Source organism: Pararge aegeria, chromosome 14, assembly GCF_905163445.1.
Source record: "Pararge aegeria chromosome 14, ilParAegt1.1, whole genome shotgun sequence".
NCBI classification, from domain to species: domain Eukaryota; kingdom Metazoa; phylum Arthropoda; class Insecta; order Lepidoptera; family Nymphalidae; genus Pararge; species Pararge aegeria.
The window spans coordinates 1,558,144-1,576,583 of NC_053193.1; the positions used below are offsets into that span (position 1 = coordinate 1,558,144).

Here is an 18,440-nt window from a genome sequence, read left to right on the forward strand (position 1 = left end):
TTGTACCAAAGTTTTTGTACATAATATTAAATTTTATTTACACTTTAGTTGAGGACGTGAGAATATTTCTATAAAACTCCTAAAGAAATCTTCGTTTTTTAATTTAAAATGTGTTTATCTTTTTAAAAATGTTTTTGTATACCTCATGGCTCACAGTAAAGATGATTTCTATATGCGCATAACTGGGCTCGTTGGGCTAGTGGCTAGTTCAACTTTGGATCCGGGTTCGAATCCCGTGTCGGGCCAAACTTGTTAGGTATTGTGTATATTCAGTACCAGCCCGGAATTAGGAATTTGCCTTGGTTAGCTGCCGGTCTTGTTATTATAACTTATAACAGTTGTTAAACCACCAACCCGCATTGAAATAGGGTGGTGGGTCTTTGCTCTTATATGAGAGAGGAAGGAGGTTTGCGCTCATAAGTGGGACGTTAACAGACGAATCTGAATTATTAGATTTCAATTTGAAGTCGAGTTTCAGTGACAAAAAACATACTGTTTATTGTTTTTTGCGATTTTTTTATCAGCGTTTTTCTCAAATGCTGTAAATAAACATTTTTTTATTGTTAGAGTAATTAACTCTGTAAATGTAATTTGTATATAATGTTACTTGATTCGCATATAGAACATGGAAAATATTCTTACGCCCCTAATATGAAGATTTACTTTGGTAAATCTTTTTAGAAAGTAAAGAAATATTATGGTGCTATTCAGCTGGTGATGCTAAAGCAAGTCTTAATGTGTATCCGTCCTTATCACAATATTCCGTGTGGTAAATGACAGAATACCAGCACGTACCTCTAACTTTTCTAAGTTACGTTCGTTTTGTTTTAAACAATTAAAATATCACCTGTTTCAACGGCGAAGGAAAATATCGGGAGGAAACCTGCATGCCTGAGAGTTGTCCATAATGTTCTGAAAAGCATATGGAGGCCACCAATTCGTACTGGGCCAGAGTGGTGGATTGCGGCTATACATTGTGGGTGGAGGGAGAGCCATGTCCCGTGGTGGGCCGGTAATGGGTTGAGATATGATGAAAAGGCAGACGTATTTTTAGACCTAACAGTAACCGTTTATTGGTGTAGTGAAACTGAAAGTAACCGTTAATTTTGTAGAGACGAGAGTTTGTATTAATTTGAAAATAGTCGGTTATCAAAATTATCTCAGATCAACGATAATAGATTAAATAATAATGGACTTGACGTCTTACCTAGACCTAGGTCTTTCGTTCGGATTTCTAAGGTCTTTTATCCAGCGCTTTGATCAATAACGTACTAGGAGTGCATAAAAGTAAACAAATAAAGAACAAAGAGTTGTATATTTTTTGATAATCTCATATCTGTTGGATTTTTAAAATAAGATAAGATATTCATTCACTTTTATTGCATTTTTGCCGTTAAGCATGAACACATTGCTTCTTAACTCGCAAACTAACGAAAATAATTCTCCCACAACTGTTTGTAACAATATTAGCTACTCTAAGTAGGTACCTATATAATAAAAGAAAAGACAAATCTATGTTACCATAGCATATTATGTTATATAATTATATATTAATCTTAGGTAATGGGATAACGTATTGTACAGTGATAGATACATAGCTAATAAATAATTAATTTAATCAACTTTTGTTTTATTAATACTCTTACAGGTTGGCTTCTTTTTTGTTTGGAATAAGGTTATCCGCCATTTTGTTTTCTTTTACAAAATTCCAGGTAATATAAATATTGCGTACTAAATAAACTACGATCAATAATTTAAACAATCTTAATCGAACAGTGGCATTTTTTTGCACTGTTAGCTAAAAAATGTCTTTTACATTTCCTTAAAAATATATGTTTTTTTTCATTTCAACATTGCAGAGCGGGTGGGAGATCTTCAAATATTTTGGGTAGTATGTACAAAAAAAGCCAACATCACGCGGTGTTCCCAGGCGGTCACCTATCCAAGTACTGACCGCGCCCGATGTTGCTTAACTTCGGTGATCGGACGACAACCGGTGTATTCAACGTGGTATGGACGTTGGCATTGGATAAAATGAATTTAGAAAACGAACTGAGCATGTCTTGGAACTACCTTCGTATTTGAACTAGTTTCTTCTAGACAAACTTGCATTGCTGCTTATTTAATGCTGTTGCTCTTATCTATGAAGTCTAGTTCAACTTATACTTTACAAACAGACTTAAGATACGTTTTCTAAATTCGCAAACTTATTCGCCAACGTCCATACCATGTTGAATACACCGGTTCTCGTCCGATCACCGAAGTAAAGCAACATCGGGCGCGGTCAGTACTTGGATGGGTGACCGCCTGGGAACACCGCGTGATGTTGGCTTTTTTTGTACATATTACCCAAAATATTTGAAGATCTCCCACCCGCTTTGCAATGTTGAAATGAAAAAAACATATATTTTTAAGGAAATGTAAAAGACATTTTTTAGCTAACAGTGCAAAAAAATGCCACTGTTCGATTAAGATTGTCTAAATGATATACATTAAGTTACATTTATATTTAGATTAAGTTCATAAAGATAAATACTTGCGAACCAGCCATCCTCACCATAAACGCATAGTTTCTAAGTTCATTCTGGTTAGGTATGTAGTTTCCACGACATTCAGCTCATATTATAGCCGTTAAGTTGTTGTGATTGATTATTATTTATTTGGTTTTAAAATACTCTGTAGGTATGTCTTTAATTTCAAACTGGAAGTGTCCGGCCTTATCTATTTATAAGGCTTGCTGTCGTTGCCATGAATCAGTTAGAGTTGATTGCAACGTAGTTCATAGGGTACCCGCTAGGTGGCGCTGCTAGACAGCGACGGTTATAGAACTCGCGCTGGGGAGATTCCCGCACGTTTGACGACCTCCGCGCCGGCCGGTTGCCTAAGCATACTTACCTGGCGTAGGGGACACCGTGATCACGAAGGCGGTTCCCCCAGAGCGAGGCCCTTCCATTGCACTGCGGTTGGGTTGACCTCTGCGATTATCCCTAATGCGGATAACTCGGACGCGTAATTTTTGGTAGTGGGGACTGCGTACGCGCCGTCCCCCTCTTAATAATTAACAATGTATATGTCATTCCAATAGCATTGCTGGCCAACAGTTATTTTTCCAGGAGTGGAATGCATAAAATAAGGCTAATTTATGGGCAGAACGCAGGGTCGGGCTTCAAGCATATGGCGAAAGTATATCCTTCATATTTAGCGAGTAACTAGCAATTACTGCCATGTAAAATTACTTTTCGGCAGCTTGGTTGCTAAATTTTTTTTCTACTTGCAAAAAATAATTTGGCATTATACAAACGGTGATAGCGCATAGCGTAGGAGCTCGACTTCACTTTCGGAGGGCCGAGTTCGAATCCCAGCACGCGCTCTAACTTTTCTAAGTTATGTGCGCTTCAAGACGTCAACTCTGGTTCTTTTATTTAATGCCTTAATACGTTCTATTCTTGAATACTGTTCAGCATGCTGGAATCCGCAGTATAACGTGTACATTGATGCAATTGAAAGGATTTATAATAAATTTCTGCGTTATATTAAACGTCGTAATTTATTATGTGATCACAGTATATCTGCAACTGAAATTACTTTAAAAAAAAGACGCGATTTAAGAGATCAAATGTTGTTATATAAAATAATACATAATTTAGTTGACTCCCCACTTCTTCTAAGTAATATCGATTTTGCATGTCGTAGGTTAAATGCAAGGCGTAAACCTCCCTTCGCGTGGGCTAGATGGAAGGCAAGATATTCGGCAAATAACTTTTTATCTCGTGCGTGCAATGCTTTTAACAACAAATATTGTGAGACGGACATTTTTCATGTCAAAATTGGCACGTTTAGAAAATTTATTTTGACAAAATAAGTACTATAGCTTTAAAGTATTTGTTTTTCATTTTTGTTTTACTTACATTATTATTATTTTTTCTTTTTTTTGTATAATAATTGCTTGCTAGGTACTTACTCCTAAGCAATTGTGGTTAATGTTATCGTGTTATATGTATAACCAAGTTGTGGAAACTTTATTGGTCTATGTGATACAAAAATACGGCATTACTTTTATGTATAATTATAATTATTGTTTCCCTTGAAAAGCTAATAAATAAATAAATAAGTCACTAAAATATTACATGCTTCAACGGTGAAGGAAAACAGCGTGAGGAAGACTGCTCGCCTGAGAGTTCTACATAATCCTCACTTGGCCAGCGTGGTGGACGCCGGCGGCCTTGATTCATTGTGGGAGGAGACCCGTGCTCTGTAATGATGAATATATACAACGTGTAAATGAAAACCGAAATATTACTTCGTATGCTTTAGAGGTACATTGTTTACTTTCTCTGATACTTATGTTACGGTAAAAAGTTGGTAATTAATTAAACTTATGTTTATGACATTGAGTTAGTGGGTAATTTGATATAAACACGGGTGCATTTTCTATAAAATTCAGTCCTACATGGACTCGAACGATGCAAAGATACCTCCCGGTGTCTTAGTCGTTTATCATTTATCTGTACAACTGAAACACTAATTTTTCTTCATTAAACCACTGCCATAGATGCACACGCAAAATTGAAATCAAGTGACTTTATTAGTTACGTGTCGCGTAGCGTAGGTACTATGCGCGTGTCGGTCTTTTATTTTCAATAATGTTTTGAAAATAAAGGGTGTGATTCCTTATGAAATCTAGTCATACACCCTTCAACAGTATTTCGTATTTCGGTTACACGAACTTTAACTAAATGGTGGTGAAAACCGCATCAAAATCCGTTGCGTCGTGGTTTTGGAAGGAGTTAGCGGATGAACAGACAGACGCGCAAAGATTTTGGTTTGTAATATGTAGATATTGGTAAGTCATTGTCGAGCGAGACATGTGAACAACTTATAACAATCCCTTTTGTACCGGCGGCTAATAATATGAGTCGAACATCGTTGCAGCTGATGGCATGATCTCAGTTTACGACCCGGATTCAATTCCGAACCTCGTAAACCGGACGAATGCTATTTAAGGCACAGCTATTTCACTCGTTCTATTATCTTAAAATTGTATTTTTCCTTTTGTTTCAATTAGCCTAAGGTTGCCTGGCAGAGACGCTACCAAGCTATAATGCCGTCTTTTGTAAACTGTTTCTGTCTGTTTTTTTTATAAATATATCAAAAAAATTATCATCCATATTTAAGAGATTTGACCCACTACGCTGCTTCATTTCTGAGAGGTGGGTTTTAGCGATTATTATCACATTCGATGGACCGGCGGGTCAACGTGCTCTGCGAGGTACGGGGGCCTGTGGGTGAGCCTGAATCCTCATGATTAAAATCTCTTTGTAGACAAACTTTTGATTTTACATTTATCGCAAAATAAACAATGAAAAGCATCGCATATTAACTTGAGGCGTAAGTGTTAAGGCTCATCTGGCTGTAACTGCACAGAAATGCTGCTTGGCGGCTGAAATAGGCAAGGCAGTTATATTTCCGCAGACAAATCTATATGGACACTGGTGCAGCGGTGAGCTTTGTAGGGATGGGAGGTCCCGGGCAAGATTTCCAATTAGAGTTTTTTGATGAAGACAATTTTCGGATTTATAATTATGGGCCTACTTCAATAAAGATATTTTTGAAGAAGAAGAAGAAGAAGAAACACTTTATTGCACGTATAACATACAGGAAAAGAAACAGTAAGGAGTATACAGTACACAATGTAGACATGCAAAGGCGGCCTTATTGCTGCAAGCAATCTCTTACAGGCAACCTTTGTAGATAGGACTTACAGCAAGAGAACGGGATAGTGCCAAGAGTGTTGATAGATATACATAAATACCAAAATGTAAAGATACAAATACATATATAATTTTTTTGACTTTGGCTTTGACTTTGGCTTTGACTTTGACTTTGACTTTGCGTTGAATTAATTTCGGTATTTTCTCTGTTCTGGTGAACCCAACACGTTTAAACAGTAAAAAAAAGCCTAAACTATAATACCGACCTAACACAGTCTTCGATCACCATGTGGGAGGAAAAAGGACGATGTCGCGTAGAAACCTATCCGGGGTAAGTATTATCATCCCTAAGAGATTGTTGTCAAAACCTAAAATGCAATGGCATAAAATAAAATCCTGTGCAATTCGCACACGGTAGAAATGAAACTTCTGAAAAATATACTACTAGACATTGAGGTGGGTAGAGAGTAGGAACTTATCAGTTTTATTAGGCTAAATTTACGGTGTATTATTAAATACCAAGCTTAAAAATTTTTGAATATTTTAATGTAAAATATTGTATTACATATTATTCAGTTTTAAAGTCAAAGTCAAAAATATCTTTATTCAAGTAGGCCCATAGGTGGCACTTTTGATGCGTACATAAGAATTACAAGGTAATGAGATGATGGCGATAACCACATTCGTAAACTTAAAACTAGCTACGAGGGTTCCAAACGCGTCCTGGTCTAAGAAAAAGCCATGGTAACTAAAACAAAATATGTGTAATTCTACCTCGTACTTCTAAAAGAGCAATCTACTGAGTTTCTTGCCGGCTCTTCTCAGTGTATTCTGCCTTCCGAACCGATGGTAGAGTCACTACAAACATACTGACTTGACGTTTCCAACGTGCTTATAAACTAGGCCTACTTGAAATAAATTAATTTTGAATTTGAATTAAAACTCTACTTCTATTCAGCGAATGCTACGATAAGAATGTAGTAGAAAATCAGGGGGTTTTGAACATAGATCTTGGCCTTAACAAATCGTCCGAAAGGTCACAAAGTTTACTACTCACAGCGCAGGGCGCGAACGACTAAAGCACTTGCGTCGAGCACCGCTTATTGCTTCCTGAACCCTTAGTCTGAGTTTTGCATCGTATTATTATGTTCTCCTCGGCTCTACATAGAGTGCTACCCCAATCATACAAGCTCGCTTTAAAAGCCTAGCGGGCTGCCCAGGTTGCGTTGTGTGCATCCAGATATATTTTTGCGTTGGTTTTGAATTCAAGTTCATTTATTTCAAGGTTTAATAGAAGAACTTTTGAAACGTCTAGTCTCTCTGTTTGTAGTGACTCTACCACGGGTTCGGAAGGCAGATTCTACAGTCATAGTCTAGTCATTTTTAAAATAATAATTCCATCTTGTGTGGGATGAGATGAAAGCTAAGCGGTTTGCCAAGACCTTGGTCACCAGCATCAACAGTTCAGCGTTTTATTGAATTCTATTTTAAAGAAGAAGAAGAAGAAGAAACACTTTATAGCACGTATAACACAATGTAGACATGCAAAGGCGGCCTTATTGCTGCAAGCAATCTCTTACAGGCAACCTTTGTAGATAGGACTTACAGCAAGAGAACGGGATAGTGCCAAGAGTGTTGTTAGATATACATAAATACCAAAATGTAAAGATACAAATACATATATAATTTAAATAAATATACGTAATATATAAATTAAAAATATATATTATGTATATATATATATATATTTATATATATTATGTATATTTATATAACAAACATAATATTAAAAATTAAATATCATCCGTTAGCGCTGGCTGCTAAAGTGTTAGCGACCGCGTTTTAAACGATGGTCTACTTCAGTTGTTTATAGGATTCGCTATTCGAAAACGAGTTTATGATTGCGAGCGTGCAAATTTCATACTAGAGGTACCTACTGGACGATGACGTTCTTAGAATGAAATGCTCTAACCTGTAAGGAGTCTAGAAGTATGATAATCGGTTTTGGCATCTTAATGGAACACTTAATAACTGGCTGATACGTCTTTGCCGACAGGGTATCTAGTCTTGGCCGAAGCCTCCCACCAAAATTATATTATAAAGTGTATATGAATAGTGGTTGCACCTCATTAAAATGAGTTTTAAAATAAATGAAGGCATTTGTATGTTTGACTCATCGAAACATACCCGTGTTTGGAAGAATCTAGTTCAACAGTTACTATTAATAGTTTTTTTATAATATTGCTAGTGAAACCGTGGGGCATCGCTAGTATATAATAATCAGCTTAAATGATAAATATAAAGATACTAGGAATACTGAAAAAACTTAGAAAATAAGGCACTGGTTAACTAGGGAATACATAAGTATTTGTTGGTGAACTTGCCATAGCGCCACCCTTCCAGGCTCGGAGTTAAACGACACGGTGCGGCCTCGGCAGTCGACGGCAATCCCCACATTTATTTTAAATCGCAAATACTCCGGGGATAACGTCTTCGTGCTGCCTTTGAATCGGCAAGTTTACTTGATTAACGCACTTTGAGGCATGCCGCATGAACGGCAATACAAAACGTACTTTGACAAGTGGTAACTTTTGAAACGTCTATATTAAATACTCAAGAATGTGACCAAATAACCTGTTGTAAATAGCATATTATTCAACTAAAAAGTATATACACATAATCTACCTTCTACGAGAAACATTATATATTGATGAAAAATATATATTAGCGATTTCCCTCTAGCAGGTCGGTATATTGAATTCACATCTAAGATTCATTTGAAATGTATTCAGAGAGACAATTTTTGTTTAACGTATTTTTGTAGTTGTTTTTGCAAAATATACCCTTTCGTTTTACTTGTACAACTAACTATTAAGATGTAAACGACTCAGGGTACAAAATCCCGGTTAAAATTCAACGAGTTAAGCCCTACTGAGTAATGGGAGAAAAGCCCGGCGCGACATCTATAATGTTTCGTAAATAAACTAATAAATACAAGATAATTTATGACTCTGTAATCATTGTTGTACAAGACTTTACAATCTTTGCAGCATTATCTTGGAAAGTTTCTTGGGTATTTTAATGGAAATATTAACTCCTTCTTTGTTCTAAGCTCCTGGTATTTAAAACAGAATTGGTTTATTATTCTAAAGAAGTAGGTATGTTAAATAAATATACCTTGTTTTTTTAGGGGCCAGAATAAAATAACTATTTTTTTTTTGTATTAATTTACGGATAAGAAAGAATATGGCATATCTGATGGTAAGTGAATAAACATCATAATATCAACCCATTACCGGCCCACCGTAGGGCACGGGTCTCCTCCCACAATGATGGGTTAAGGCCGTAGTCCACCGCACTGGCCCAGTGCGGATTGGTTTACTTAACACATCTATGTGAGCATTATGTAGAACCCTCAGGCATGCAGGTTTCCCCACAATGTTTACCTTCACCGTTGAAGCAAGCGATATTTTAATTTCTTAAAACGCTATGTGCGTTTTAAAATAAAAAAGTTCGAGGTGCTTGCTGGGATTCGAACTCGACTCCCCGAAACTACCACTACGGCTATCACCGCTTCAAGTAATAATAATTCTAAAAAGTCCTAAAAATTACCCGTGTCCATCGCAATTACACCGGCAACCACGCCGTTCGAACTTGAACACAGTAATGCTACTTGGCAGTAGAAATAAGCAATTTTTCTTTATTCATAGTAATTAACAAATGAACGATCAGGGCGATCGCTCACCTGGTTTTTAAATGGACAATCATCGCTTTTAACGGATAAAGACTTCCCAGGGCATGCAAGGAACAACCTACAAACTGCCGGCCAGTGTCTATCAACCTGTATTATGTGCCTGTAAAACACCGGTAACCCTTCAGACTAGAAGACAACACTAACAACAAAATTCGGCGAGAGTTCCGCGCCCCACGCTTATAAAACCCCTTTTCACGAGTGTTTTAATACCCGCGAGTATTTACGCGGCCGTGCGCGAAATAAAAACGCGCGTCAAATATTCACGATATGAGAACTTGTTAGTCCGCCCACGTCGCGCGTAATTTACGAGCCGCACAACCAGCGGAAAACATGAACAGGGAACTGCGAAAACGCCCGCTTGATCGCTGCGAATCACTGCGGGGACCGGGGTTCACTACGCAGTACATTTAGTAACGTGGAATATTACAGCAGCTTCCATTTTTTTTATTTACAAGTTAGCCCTTGAATGCAATCTCATCTGGTTAGTGATGATGCAGTCTAAGTACCGGCTAACATGTAAGTTACATTAAACCCATATCCAGGTACGCGACATCGTACCGGAGCGCTAAGTCGCTTAGCGGCACGTCACAATTATGTAAACATATACATATAGTGATACCAACTGCTCCAGCTCATAATGATGGACAAAGTAGAGGGCAAACGACGTGTTGGAAGAGGAAGAAGTCATGGTTGTGCAACATCCGTGAATGGACCAATATTGTAAACGTGGAATCATTGTTTCGCTTGGCGCAAGACGGCGAGATGTTCGCTGAGCTGACGGCCAACCTCCAGTAGTGGAGAGGCACAAAAAGGGACAGAGATACATATATGTTTACATAATTATGAGTAAATGCTTCATAAGTGCCTGTGATAGGCCTACATGAATAAAGAATATTTTATTTTGAATTTTAATATATTTTTATGTCGGCGTAGCGCATGGCTACGTTATCGTAGCAGGCTTTTGCCATTGCACAAAGCATCGCAAATACTAATGTTTAAGCTCGTAAAAGGGGCATGCGTTGCAATATTGATAAAAATTGCGAATTCTACTTTCATGCGGAAAATATTAATCTATTAATCCTCGGCCGGGAAATTATTTTAAGCCTTTATGTCTATACACTATTTACGTTGCGAGCGGTGGCACACCGCGGCCACCATTTGCAATTCCACCATATAGGTAATGTTTAAGAACTTAATAATGCGCATCGATCTTTTGTCGAGGTTTATCAGTATTTGGAAGCTGAGTGGGCATTATCACATGATTTTATTTGAAAAATGTTGTAGCAACTAAATCAAATTCCTATCGCGATTAACGCTCGCTTTTATAACCCTTATCTAGAACGCTTTTTACTCGGAATTCGTAAACAAAATAAATGATAAAGAAACATTAACGTATTATGACTATTGTCGGAATTACTGCGTTCTTTCATCTGTGTTAGACACACAGTAATGAGGTGCACTCTAACAATGTCGCAATTGCAACAATGGAGCCCTGTCAAAGAAACGGCGGGTGCTCTGCCAGTCTCCCCATGTACGCTGACTGTAGTCTGAGTATGGGTGGAAAAAAAAGCATTAAGAATTGAATATGCAAATTTATGTTTACAATAGTCCGATGGGACGGCAGCTCCGTTACGACCGGATCAGGCCCAGGACCAACTGCTTTACGTGCTCACTGGGGCACGGGGGTGATTCATTGCCAATTCCTAAACTCCGGGCTGGTACTAAGGACACCTTGATAGACAGACCAAATAGAAAGAAAGCAAAACAAATTCCACAAATAGGTACCGTGTGATCCCAAAATGTGTTCACTCATTATATTTGTTGAGTCTGTTAAGACCCAGCGCTGATCTTCCATGAATCCAGACGTGACGTTTGGACGGTAGGCACTGACAGAACACCGCTTAATAACTTTTCATATCCACAGACCAACGCTGCGCTTACCAGTGCGGGGCTGCCATTCCAGCACCTTGGGACCCCAACGTCCGTCCTTTCTCCGAACTATGTGCCTCGCCCATTACCACTTCAGCTTCGCGACTGGTTAAGCTATGTCGGTAACTCTGGTTCTTCTACGGATCTCCACATTTCTGATTTGATCACGTACAGATACTCCGAGTTTAGCTCTCTCCATCGCCCGCTGAGTCACTCTGAGCCTTCTTATGAGGTTAGTCTTAGTTAGCGACCATGTTTCGGAGCCATAGGTCATCACTGGCAACACTAACTGTTCGAAAACTTTGGTCTTCAGGCACTGAGGGATTTTTGACGAAAAGATGAAACGAAGTTTCCCGAACGCTGCCCATCCGAGTAGGATTCACCTCCGGTAACCACCGGTTCACCTCCTTCTCGAAAGGTCGTTCGAGTAGTTCGATCGTTTGATAAGTTCGAGTCGTGTACACGGTTTCTTAATTCAGTGTACGAGTTTATACCGGATCCGCTGGGTGTGCGAACGCTCCTGGCCGTGGCAAGTTTTTGAAAAATATCGGCATTTTCATAAAAAATAATATGGTATCGGTTAACTGCATGTCTGTATGGTAACATGAATAACTGCGCACTAATCGAAACTGTTTCAAAGCGTTAATTTGATAAAAAGCGAAAAAATGCTGAACGGACTTTATCGAAGTTTTCCGAACTCAATTTTAGCAAGTTCTGGTTCGATTATGCATGTAACATTCCAATTTTTTTTAACAGTATTAATTGATGGACAAACATTTGGTGGACAACGGTCGCCTACAAACAGCAACACTTCACAAAGCAAGCAAGGAGCACGTCCTGCAACATGCCCTGTGTCCATAAATCTGACTAATAAAAATCTTAGCACATATTAAAACAAAAAACAAAAATTAAAACAATCTTACTGAAAAATTTTATTATTCCGTAGATGAGTACTTTGCTGGTACTTAAGGCCTAAATTAAATTCATTGTCATTATATAGCATCGCTGTCATAACTAGCTGTTGCCCGCGACCTCGTCTGCGTTTGATTTTGTTTTTTGATGTGGCATTCAATTTAGTTGTAGTTCTAAATAAATTTAAAGAATTCAGTATCGCTAAGCCTTAAATGAAGGGGTTGCTGCTGTCCGCTAAGGAGTTCTGTCCTCTATTTCCAACCACATTCATCAGATCTTCACAAAGTTTAAGCAAAATTAAATACATATTATAACCTCTAAAGTACACAAATAATTATATGAATCGGTTTTAATTTGTAGGAATTATGGTGTTAAATCTTCAAACACTTTCATTCCCTCTCCCAAAAGAACCGAGCTTAATGTTGAGATAAAAAGTATCCTATATTACTTCCAACACTTCCAGGAATATGTTTACAAAGTTTCATGAAGATCGGTTAAGTAGTTTTTTGCGTGAAAGCGTAACAAACAAAATTACATTGACATTTATAATATTAGTAGTGATTGACGTACCTAATCTAATTATGAATGATTTTTAATTATATTTAAGGTTAAGATTTGCATGGCTCTAAATGGGCTAAAACATTGTTCTGTATAATTTTTTTTTAACATCTTTAATTTCACATGTTTTTTGCAAATAAATTATTAATATGATTATTATGAGGCGTAGGTGTTAAGCCTCATGCACCTGTAATTACACCGGCCACCACGCCCTTCACACCGGAACAAAGCCATACTGCTTGACAGCAGAAATAAGCATGGCTCTGTTTATAGTCAACGGTTTCCTAGTTACCATCAGGCGGCTGCTTGGTCAGTCAATTATTCATCATCATCATCATATCAACACATAACTGGCCCACTCCAGGGCACGGGTGTCCTCCCAAAATAAGAAGGGGTGGAGGCCAGAGTCCACTACGCTGTGAGGATGAGGCCCTGTGAGGATTGCTGGAATCCACACACCTTTGAGAACATTATGGAGAATTCTTAGGCATGCAGGTTTCCTCACGATGTTGTCCTTCATCATTGTAGAAAGTGATATTTTAATTGCTTATAATGTAACACATAACTTTTTATAATGCAACCTAACTAAATTTCTTCCAGCAAAGAAAGTGCTGCTCTTCCTGAAGGCGACCAATGCTTGCTGGGAGATCTAGACAGCGGCGTCACTATAGATCGTAGCTGGTCGACGTGACACCAGGGACCAGGCGATCCTGAGCCGCAAGCAGAAGAAGAAGAAGAAGAAGAAGAACACATAACTTAGGAAAGTTAGAGGTGCTGGGATTCGAACTCGGCCCCCGAAAGTAAAGTCGAAGTCCCCACTGGGCTATCACCGCTTCACACCGCTTTCGGTGTACAATAAAGTGTATTAAATAATCCTTTTGGTCCTTCGAGCCGGATTCGAGTGGTTCACCTTAAGAACCTGCATTTTGAAGTCAGTTAAACAGAGTAATAAAGCGGCTCGCAGCCGCGGACTCTCGTAAACACGCCGCCTGGAAAAGGAAAACATCCCGAAATAGGAAACCCTAAGTAAAGTACACTTAACATCAATCTTGGGGAATAGCTTTAGTATTTACTTACATGTTGCGTGTGATTTAAAAACCACGCTATCACAGTGTTTATGTTACGGGTAAGGTTGGAAGTAGGAATAAACTTAGATTTACCTGGGTTTACTTAGTATTACTAAAGGTTTTGGGTTAATGTCCAAATAATAATGAAATAGCCTAGCATAACACCTATTACCTAACCTTTTTTTTCACGTTGGGAAATCCTCATGGATACCACCGCGCCACGGGGAGGTACGGTGATTATGTCGTACTCGTACCGACTAAAACCACACGGTGTTTCTACCAGTCGCCTGGTGGCTGGGCCACGGGAACGCTTTCGCACACATCCACGACCCAGCTAGTGGCGCCCGCTATTGCAGGCCCTCCTCTGGGACATACTAAAATGTCCCTACAATCGCCGAAGGCGCACCGGGAACACAAGGTGTAGTAGCCATGAAATAATATTTTCCCAAGCCGAGTATTGAACCTGAAACCCATTGCAAAATGGTTTTCACCTAGCACAAAGCTAGACATGCCGTTAAATTACTGTGCCACAAATACCACGTTGCAACTTAAACACGCAATTTAACCCTAAATCGCAACAAGAATGGCGGCAAGCACGGCTAGCTATGTTAAAAGCAAGAATACAGCGTCGTTTCGCATTACGCTGGCGATTTCCGGCGTGTCAAGTAAAATTATAGCGAGCGCTCCCACGACGGGAATCACAGCTCGCGAATAAATGCGGGGATGCTGCGGTATTCAAATATACGCTGTGCTCTGCTGACTGCTGGGAGTGCGGTGCTCGCTTAAAATGTTAAAAAAAAAACGATTTCTCGCAGACCACGAAAAATGGTCGGTAATTGATATGGTGATGAGGCTTAATAGTTAGTTCCACACGAGTTTCCAATGCGCGGAGAGTTGATAAAACTGTAGGAGATGGAGAAAAAGTTTTTCACACAATACCTTATTACAGAGCCTGGTATTGAAAGGTCAAATACGTTAATACATCACGATGGCTTAGCAGATAAGTCATATTGTACTGGAGTCCCTAGCGGCTATTATTTAATACTAGCATGTGGCATTCAATTTAGGTGTCACTCTACTGAAATTTTTAAGTTCTGTATTCTTATATAAAAAAAGTGAGTAAGTAATTATTTAAATCGGTTATCATTTGAGCGCGTTATGTTGTAAAATCGTCAAACACTTTCGTCCCCTCTCCCAAAATAACTGAGCTTAATTTCGAGATAAAAAGCATCCTTTATTACTTCTAATACCTTTAGGAATGTGTGTACAAAGTTTCATGATGATCGGTTTAGTAGTTTTTGCGTGAAAGCGTAACAAACAAACTTTCATTTGCATTTATAATATTAGTAGGGATGTTTTGAATAAGAAACATCGCGCACGTGTTATCTAAATAAAATCAATTCATTCTAATATCGTTATCTCGCTCTAACGTCCCAGTCACTCACCAGAGCCTATAAAGCGCGAACCATAGAGTATAGATTCTAAAAAAAACCCTCTAAAACTTTTTTTATTCAGTTCAGGGTTAAAGCTGCCTTAATTTTTTTTCTTTGGCTTTTCGTGTTTTTTTATAGCTATAATAGTAAATTAGTATGTAGTTATTCGAATGTATGTATTTTAAAATTTGTACCACCAGCAGTCTACTCTCCTCTTCTTTTTTATCCTAATTCAAAGGTTGCCTGGCAGAGATCGCTATTAAGCGATAAGACCGCCTTTTGTATTCTACTTATTTCGATATGTTTCTGTTTTTATTATATTTTATATATGTTAATGTTGTGGTATACAAATAAAGAGTTTAATAATAATAATAGTATACAATTTATTGTGCACAAGATATAAGCGGTATCAAATATTTTCTGGGATATTTAGAAAGTAATAATCTGTCAAAGTAACAACAGGGTCACAAGCCAGAAGAACAAAATGACACCGATGGAATCGGGATTTGATGACCTCCCTGACGCAGGGGTGAGGGGGTGTGGTTTTAAGTGGGAGGTCATTGGTTTGATCCCAGGCAGGGGTAATTTGGGAATTCACTGTTTTTCTTCGGATTGGTCTGGTGGGAGCGTCCGGTAACATGTCGAAAAACTGATTAGGGATATAGGTTTAACCATACTTACTGCGCCATAATTTACCAGCAGGTGAGATCGCAGGTGAAGGCAACTTGTAACCAGTACCGTGCATAGAGGGTATGTACAGGGTATTCAGATGATACAAAATGAAGAAAATCTCCAATACTAGTTATAAATCCTTAAGCTTTTTAAAACTATTATAATGCCTATCCTTAAGTTTTCAATAACTCGTACTGGAGATTTCCTCAATTTTATATCATCTGCATACCCTGTGCATACCCTCTATGCACGCCACTGCTTGTAACGGAATAAAAACATAAAATAAAAACAGTTCTTAAGTCAAAGTCAAATATTTCTTTATTCAAATAGGCACATAGATGGCACTTTTGATGCGTTATTATATACAAAATGTGTACATAGCAGTGAGGCGATAACTACAATCGTAAACTTAAAACTAAAGCTACGAGGGTTCCAATCGCGCCCTGGTCTAAGAAGAAGCCCACAACAAACTTAGCCGGGTGTTCTTTTTGTTATCACCATCTCACATTGTCATTAGAAAATATTTAACAAGCAACCTGGTTAGAGCAATTGTTTACACCCAAGCTTTTTTATCGTTTACGTAATCCTTTATACTATAATAGGACTTTTCTATGAGCTTTCGCTTAATACAAACTTTGAACTTCTTTAGTGACATCCCCAAGATATCAACCGGTAATTTAACGTAAAAATGTATACAATTTCCTTTTAAATGAATTGCTTATTTTGTGTAGTCTAGTGTACTGCACTGCAAGTTTATTTTTGCTTCTAACGTTCAAATTATTGCAGTCACATTTTCTTTTAAATTTTGATATATTTTTGTGAACATACATTAAATTTTCAAATATGTATTGGCTATAGAGTGTCATTATTTTAACATCTTTAACTCTCTCGGACCCATTTTATAGATCGCACGAACAGCCTTCTTCTGCAGCACGAAAATAGTGCCAATAGTGCTTATATTAAAAATATATCTCTGAAGTGTAGTTAAGTTACAACAGTTCGTGGCGGCAGTATAAGTTTGTCGGTAAGTTATACGGCACCTCATATATCATACGGAGCGGGCGCGTACTTAATCTAAATTTATTACGAGACACTGTTGGCGCTCTTCTACATCATACACACTGCGAGAAGAAAGAGTACTTGTTATACTGAACTAGCTAGTCTATACAACGTGTCAATGACAACCAAAATAATACTTCAGAGGCTTTAGGTACATTCACTGTCTCCGAGACTTGTCTGTGAAACTGAAACGCTTATAGTTTTCGAGTAAACCATTGCCATCGTTTTTACTGAAAGATATCAGATACAGCCCTAACATGACATGAAAAATTGTGGTGAAATTTAATGTAAAACATTGTTTGTATTGCATGCCATTGTTTGGCTGATTGTAAAAAAAAAAAAAAACGCGGAATAAAGGCGATTCATCGGGTACGTGGTGACGTTGCCGTTGACTTCCTTTTTCCACTTGACGTCTTATCTGGCAGAATTGACCATATTAGCGACGCTTCGCCAGAGAAATAAAATACTTCACCTGCTTTAGAGGTACATTATTTACTGTCTCTGAGATTTATCTGTAAAGCCGAAACGTTAATAGTTTTTGAGTGAAGCACTGCTTTAGTTTTTATTTATACATTTCTTACGATCTGTACGCATTTGGTTGTATAATTATTCTAATTACTTTACTTTACTTGTACATGTACCTAACTATGATAAATAAAGTATAATCAAGTGACCCCTGTCATTTTATTAGGTACGCGTCGCGTAGCGTAGGTACTATGCGCGTGTTGGTCTTTTATCATCAATAGGGTTGTCATAAGTAAACACAAAGAATGATTAGGTAAAACTTTGTTTGGAAAAATAAATATGCTTCAATTGATTTTATATTTTTACAGAGTGAAATATACTAATGCACCTTTCAACATTATTTCGTAATTCGGTTACACGTTGTATAAATAATAGGAAAAATTATGGTCTTCAAAATTTTCGAATTTATTTCACGTAGGCCTAAGTAATATAAGCTCTTTTGGAACGTCAAGTCTGTCTGTTTGTAGTCACTCTACCAATGGTTCGGAAGGCATATTCTACCGAGAAGCAGCAGCCAATAAACTCCGCATTTGTTTTCTTCCAACATCAACTATTTACATTTTACATATTAACATAAATTTTTCTATCTTTGTGAGAGATGAAAGCGGAGCCGGATTCTTCCGAGAAACCCAGTAAAATATACATTAATTGAATAGTAACCTCGCTGTTATAGTTATTTTCTGAAACCAAATTCTCGTATTAAATTAAGTTATCATACATACAGTAAGTATGCCCACCAAACTGCTCTGAGCCAGCAGTGGTGGATTACGGCCTTAACCCCTTCTCATTGTGGGAGGAGACCCGTGCTCTGTAGAGGGCC

The 18,440-nt window shown here is 38.0% G+C and overlaps 3 non-coding genes across 3 annotated transcripts; 2 read left to right on the forward strand and 1 right to left on the reverse strand.

The window, feature by feature from the left end:
• Window positions 1-1,905: 1,905 nt before the first annotated feature.
• On the reverse strand, window positions 1,906-2,024 carry LOC120629666. The gene has a single exon (XR_005658999.1). It is a non-coding gene; the product is annotated as a 5S ribosomal RNA (ribosomal RNA).
• Window positions 2,025-2,213: 189 nt separating this feature from the next.
• On the forward strand, window positions 2,214-2,332 carry LOC120629661. The gene has a single exon (XR_005658995.1). It is a non-coding gene; the product is annotated as a 5S ribosomal RNA (ribosomal RNA).
• A 555-nt stretch (window positions 2,333-2,887) lies between these two features.
• Window positions 2,888-3,049, forward strand: LOC120629662. The gene has a single exon (XR_005658996.1). It is a non-coding gene; the product is annotated as a U1 spliceosomal RNA (small nuclear RNA).
• The last annotated feature ends 15,391 nt before the right edge of the window (window positions 3,050-18,440 follow it).